The sequence below is a fragment of the Notolepis coatsorum genome, assembly GCF_963971535.1.
Source record: "Notolepis coatsorum genome assembly, chromosome: 10".
Classification (NCBI taxonomy): Eukaryota; Metazoa; Chordata; class Actinopteri; order Aulopiformes; family Paralepididae; genus Notolepis; species Notolepis coatsorum.
Genome location: NC_140174.1, coordinates 9176302 through 9183634, shown reverse-complemented (window position 1 = coordinate 9183634; position 7333 = coordinate 9176302).

Below are 7333 nucleotides of genomic sequence, written 5' to 3'. Positions count from 1 at the left end.
TTGGTGCGGGGATACCACCAGGTGCCAGTTCACCCACGGGACGTTCCCAAGACGGCGGTCATCACTCCTTTTTGCCTGTTTGAGTTTCTGCGGATGCCCTTTGGCCTCAAGGGGGCGGCACAGACTTTCCAGCGACTGATGGACTCGGTTCTGCGGGATATGGCATTCATGTTCGTATACTTGGACGACATTCTCATAGCCAGCACGTCTGCAGAGGAGCACCTGACACATCTCAGGCAGTTGTTTTGAGCGGCTCAGTGCACATGGGCTCATTGTTAACCCCGCCAAGTGCACAGGGTCTCAGCAGAGGGAGCCGTTCCGCTCCCTGCCAGGGTGGACGCCGTTGCCAGCTTTCCATGCCCCCGCACCGTCAAGTCAAGTCAAGAGTTTTAATTGTCACGGCATACAGGTAATGTATACAATGAAATGCGGGTGGTCTAGCCCGCAACGATGTGCAATACAGTGGTACATATAATAAAATCAAAGAAGAAAACAACATTGTGCAGTAACAGGTAACAGGTAACATGGAGTGACATCTCGGTATCTGTACATAGTTATTTACAGAGCATATGGGACATGCTAGTTAGCTTTGGTAGTGCAATACACTGTTCCTGTTATTCTAATTTAAAGTGTCCTTTCCTTTGGCCATAAGTGTGCGTGTGTGCGACATGAGTGTGTGCCCGCTCATGTTAAAGTGTTAAGTGGCTGCTCGTGTGTGAGCGTGCACAGTATGCGTGTCGTGTGTGTGTTCATGTGTGCTTGTGTGTGGACAGTTCAATGTTCTGAGCACTCAATGTTCATTGTTCATGGCTCTGATGGCCTGGGGGAAGAAGCTGAGCCTAAGCCGCTCTGTCCTAGTAGCTGGGGTTCGCAGGCGTCTGCCTGACCTCAGCAGCTGAAACAGGCTGTTATTGGGGTGGTGAGGGTCTTTCATTATCCTGCAGGCTCTGGATTTGCACCTCTTGTTGTATAGAACCTGCAGGGGGGGTAGTGCAATACCCGTGGTACGCTCGGCTGAGCGCACCACTCTCTGTAGGGCCTTCTTGTCCTGTGCCGTGCTGTTTCCATACCAGGCAGTGATGTTTCCGGTCAGGATGCTCTCTACAGCTCCTGAGTAGAAGGACTGGAGTATCTTTCCCGATACTCTGAACTTCCTTAACTGTCTCAGGTGGTAGAGACGCTGTTTCGCCTTCTTTACTACTGTGTCTATGTGTGTTGACCATGTCAGGTCCTCTGAGATGTGGACCCCCAGGTACTTGAAGCTGCTCACCCTGTCCACGGTAGCCCCGTTAATCATCAGTGGTGTGTGCGTCTCCTGCTGTCCTCTCCTATAATCCACGATCAGCTCCTTGGTTTTACCAATGTTCAGGAGCAGGCTGTTGTCCTGGCACCAGCGTTCCAGTACCTCAACCTCCTCCCGGTAGGCCTTCTCGTCGTTGTCCGAGATCAGCCCCACCACCACTGTGTCATCTGCGAACTTCACTATGGAGTTGGAGCTGAACTTGGCCACACAGTCGTGTGTGTAGAGTGAGTACAGCAGGGGGCTCAGAACACAGCCCTGGGGGGACCCGATGCTCAGGGTGATGGTGTTGGAGGTCTGGCCCCCCACCCTGACCGCCTGGGGTCTTTCGCTCAGAAAGTCCAGTACCCAGGCGCTCAGGGCGGAGCTCAGACCTAGCTCGATCAGCTTGTCCACCAGTCTGGTGGGGACTATGGTGTTGAACGCTGAGCTGTAGTCAATGAACAACAGTCTCACATAGCCCCCCTTCTGACGGTCAAGGTGCGAGAGGGTGCTGTGCAGTACCTGGGAGACCGCGTCGTCGGTGGACCTGTTTGTCCTGTATGCAAATTGCATAGGGTCCATATCACTGGGGAGGGAGGCACAAATGTGGAGTCCCTGCAGGAGTTCCTAGGCATGGTGAACTTCTACAACAGGTTAATTCCCCGTGCTGCTCACCTCATGCGCCCCTTGTATGAGGCCCTGCGTGGTAAGGACCCCAAGGCCGAGGTGGACTGGTCCCTGTGTACCGACGACGCTTATTTGGGCGCTAAAACGGCACTGGCCAATGCCGCATTACTGGCACACCCATTTCCTACCGCCCCTATCGCCCTCACAACTGACGCCTCAGACTACGCAGTGGGGGCAGTGTACGAACAGTGGCCATCAGGCACTTCAGATTCCTACTGGAGGGCCGACGGTTTACTGGCTTTGTGGACCACAAGCCACTCACCTTCGCCATGGCCACGAGCCGTGGTCAGGGCGCCAGCAGCGCCAACTCTCCGCCATCTCCGAGTTTACCACGGACATACGGCATGTCGCAGGCAAGGACAACTACGTCGCTGACTGCCTCTCCCGGACGGTGGTGGGGGCCGTCCACTTGGGACTGGACTACGCTGCCATGGCTGCCGACCAGGCTACTGACAAGGACATGCAGGCCTACCAAACAGCCGACACTGGGCTAAGGTTAGAGGATGTGCAGTTTGGTATTGCCAACACCACGCTCCTCTGCGACGTCTCCACCGGTCAGCCCCGTCCGATGGTTCCCGCTGGCTGGCGGCGGCAGGTATTCGAAGCCATCCATGGCCTGTCGCACCCGGGGGTGAAGGCGTCAACTAAGCTGGTCGGTGCTAAATTCGTCTGGCATGGCCTCAGGAAGGACATCGCAGCCTGGGCCGGCTCCTGCGTGGCGTGCCAGCGTGCAAAGATACACCGTCACACCAAAGCCCCCTTGGCACCGTTTCTCGTGCCGGAGAGGCGCTTTGACCATGTCAATGTGGACCTGGTGGGTCCCCTGCCCCCCTCCCACGGGTTCACTCACCTCCTCACCATGGTGGACAGAACCACTAGGTGGCCGGAGGTGGTCCCGCTGGCATCGACCACATCCGCCGAGGTGGCCCGGGCGTTCATTGGGTCCTGGATAGCCCGTTTTGGCACACCATCTGATCTCACATCCGACCGGGGCCCACAGTTTACGTCCGGGCTCTGGACTGCAGTCGCCGAGGGCCTGGGAGTGAAGCTCCACCGCACCACAGCCTACAACCCACAGGGCAACGGCTTGTGTGAACGGTTTCACCGATCTATGAAGGCTGCTCTGCGGGCCAGCCTTACGGGCGGCAACTGGGTCGACCGGCTTCCCTGGGTCATGCTTGGCCTGCGCTCCGCCCCCAAAGAAGACCTGCAGGCCTCGGCTGCTGAGCTGGTGTATGGACAGCCGCTGCGAGTCCCGGGGGAGTTCCTCCCGGATGCCGAGGTTCCCTGGTCGGTCACCTCATCTCGGACTGTGCTCAGGGATGGCGCCGGTGCCTTCACCCCAGTCCCAACTTCCCATGTTTTCATTCGCCATGACAGCCACCGTACCCCTCTGCAGCCCCCTTACGACGGCCCTTTTCGCGTCCTGGAGGCAGGGCCTAAGAACTTCATGGTGGACATTGGAGGAAGGTCAGAGCTGGTATCGGTCGACCGGCTCAAGCCTGCCCATTTGGACCTAGACAGGCCAGTTGAACTGGCCCGGCCCCCGCGGCGTGGACGACCCCCTGCCCGGTCCCTGCCAACTGCTTTTCCCTCTCGTCACCTCATATCTCCTGAATCCCCCCCACATGCCCCAATCCCCACCTCTACCCCTGCACGGGTGATACGGAGTCGTTTTGGGCGCCTGATCCGCCCCCCCGCCTCGTTGACTGGGGATGATCTTTTGGGGGGTTATTGTGAATTCTGGGGGGACCTGTGTGGTGACTCACTTATCACGCACAATTGGTGCAGACATTCACTGGACTTGAGGAGCGGAATGAGTGCTCCTTTAAGCCTGGGGATTCTGGGAACGGGGTGGGTATTTGGTAACCTATATTATGTCAGCTGTCAGCTGTCAGCTGGCTGCTGTCACTTTCGAGTAGTAACGTTAACGTCTCTGCACTCTGTTGGATGTATGTAATTTATGTTGGGAAGTAAAAGGAAAGACTCGACTACCGTCTCCCGTTTCATCCTTTCTTGCGTTCCCACAACAGCATTATTTGCATGAAAATGAGATGAGACGATATCAATAATAGAAATAGTGAACAGGACAGGAGTCACAGGACCCAACATTGATTCCTCTGGAACACATTTAGTTACCGGTAACTCGGATAGGGTTCAATTGATCCCTGTTGAATCAAAACCAATCCTACGTAATCTCTCTTAAAGCAGTGAATCGTATCAAATGCAATCCAGATTGATGAAAAGAACAGCACAATGTTTTCTGTTGCCCATAGCAGATACACTATTTAAGACTAAATAACAACAGAGATGGTGCTTAACTCTAAAACGAACTGTTGAGAGCTCAATACAGACTACATTGGGTTGATTATTCATTACATGATTTTTGTTAGACAATATAGTTTGGAAATTGGTCTGTAATTATTGAGATAACTTCTATCTTCACCATTATGTAAAGGAATGAGTCATGAATGAATGAATGAAAACTTTATTAACAGATTGCAGAATGGGTACAGTGCAGTACAGCTCAATACATACAATTGTTAAGGGGATGCAGACCAGAGAAAGACTTTCGTCTTGTTTCCACCAGGGTCCCCCATTTCCAATTCATCGTAACATATATGACATACATGACATACAGATAGACAGTACTGCTACATCTATACATTTATGACATACCAGATTTGCAATTACAGTACTGTATTTGTGATACAAAAAGAGTCCAGAAAGAACAGAGTATATACATTAGGCGTAGAAACTGTACATTGGATTGGGTAGGTGGGGGTGGGACTGTACATTGGAGGTGGTTGGGGGGGGGGGGGGGGGGTAGGAGTGGGGGGGGGGGGGGGGGGGGGGGGGGTTGGGTAGGAGTGGGGGGGGGGGGGGTTGGGTAGGAGGGGTGGGTGGGGGACACTGTACAACTGTACAAACAACACTGTACATTGGATTATTGACAAGACCATACTTGGTAATTTACTGTACATTGGCGGGGGTTGTGCTCGGACATTTACAGGGGCCAGTTTCGAGTTGCAGTCTCCCTTAGGTGTTTTTTTGAGAGAGTTTTTGAAAGTGGGTAGTGATTCACATTCCTTTACAGCTTTGGGTAGGGCGTTCCACATTGATGTGGCATAATTGCGAAACGTGTTTAGACCCTTGTTTGAGCCGAATCTGGGTTTAACATGATTTGTGGAGCTCCCTCTGGTGTTGTGATCGTGGTATTCACTGACCTTTGGGAAGTATTTAGTCATGTACATGGGTACCTTGGTCGTGTAGTGTATCTTGTAGACCAGGCCCATTGCAAGTTGCTGTACTCTGTCGTCTACTCTAAGCCATCCTAGGTTGTCAAAGTGGGCAGGGGTGAGGTGGGTTCTAGGAGTAAGGTCAAGCAGTAGTCTGACCAGTTTGTTTTGAGATGTTTGTAATTTTGTTTTTAGCGCCTTTGAGGTGCTTTGGTGCCATGAGGTGCAAGCATAGTCGTAGTACCCTTGAATGAGTGCTCCTGCTAGAGTCTTCAGGGTATTCTTGTTTACCAGTGAGGAGATCCGGTACAAGAAACGAGTTTGTTGGTTGACTTTTTTTATTACATTGGATGCCATTTTGTCACAGGAAAGATTTGCCTCTAGGATGGAACCCAGGTAGGTAATATCTTCTTTCCTTGTGACAATATTGTCACCCACTGTAACTGAGAAGCCGTCGGTCTTGCTGAGTTTGTTATTTGAACCGAAGAGAATGGACTCTGTTTTGCCCATGTGTAATGATAGTTTGTTATCAGCGAGCCATATGCAGATTTTGCTTAGTTCTGAGCTGAGGGTTTTTTCAACCTGTAATTTGTTCTTGTCAGAGACCAGCAGGGCTGAGTCGTCCGCAAACAGGAACAAGTTGCAGTCACAAGCTGACGACATGTCATTTGCATAAATTAGGAACAGTAGCGGACCTAGTATGCTTCCTTGTGGAACACCACAGTTTACTGTGAGGGGGGGGGATAGGGTACCGTTTACCTCCACCATCTGCTCTCTCCCCTCCAGGTAGGATTGCATCCAGCTCACTGATAGACTATCAAAACCAATTGCTTTTAGCTTGTCAATCAGAATGGTGTGATTGACAGTGTCGAAGGCCTTTTGTAGGTCCAGCATGACCATGCCGCAGTATTTGCCCGCGTCCACCTCTTGTTTGATGTGGTCGTTTAAATAGAGAAGGCATGTGTCAGTGGAGTGGGATGTTCTGAAGCCAGATTGGAATTCGTAGATTAGATTTTTTTCCGCAAGGTATTTTTCGACCTGTTCGTATACAATTTTTTCCATGACTTTCGAGATGGAGGTAAGGATAGAAACAGGGCGGTAGTTGCCTGGGTCTAATTTACTGCCTTTTTTGTGCAGAGGGGTCACTCTCGCAATTTTGAAGTCCTTGGGGACGTGTCCCTGTTTTATAGAGAGGTTTATTATGTGTGTGATGACTGGGGTGATGGCGGCTGCTGAGTCTCTGAGGAATTTGGAGGGGATGTTGTCATGGCCAGTGGCCTTGTTAGGTTGGAGGGCGCTCAGTTTTTTGAGTACCTCATCTGTTGTTACCATTTCCAGTTTGAAGTCGTCTTTGTGGACCCCTAGGTTTTTGTAGTAAGCTACTATGTGTTCATGACTTTCAAAAACCTACAAACTATGCCAGATTAAATGATTAAATAGGTGTTATTTACTCTGTAATAAATGGAGCTGATAGCTTTAGAAAAATGATCAAAGTTCTCCTCTTATAAATGGCTTGCACTGCCTCAATAACACTAGGAGAGGAAGGCTGTACAGTTTACAGAGAAAACTGACTTATTGGGTGCACACAATCATTAATAAGAAGGGACCCTGTGTTTTCATGTTCAAATACATGACCAGCAGCAAAATGTGTATTAAAGGCTAATCTCTCTCAGATATTAAACAGTCAACCTCACACCAGCAATAACGACTATCTATGACTGAAATTGTTTCAATACTCTGGCTAGTGGCTACTGACTGTAGATCTGAAATAAAGGATCAACCACAAGGGGGAGCCAGTTTACCTGACATATTCTGCTCATATTCAGAATGATGTTACTGCATCAATCATGGACTTTTAGTTTTAACCCAATACTTCAGTTATAAACTAGAAGACTAAGAAATGAGTAATTGGTGTGACAAATAACTGTGCTGTCTGAATGAGGATTGCAGTGTAACTTTGGTTCAAAATCATCAGATGGATTTTATTCATATATTTTTCAAAATTATAGCGTAACATGAATTGATGTTGTGAGCTTCCCTCCATCCAGGATATATACAACATAATATATAATGGGTTAACCCTAACATCTGTGGTTGTCCCCTCCATCCAGGATATATACAACAT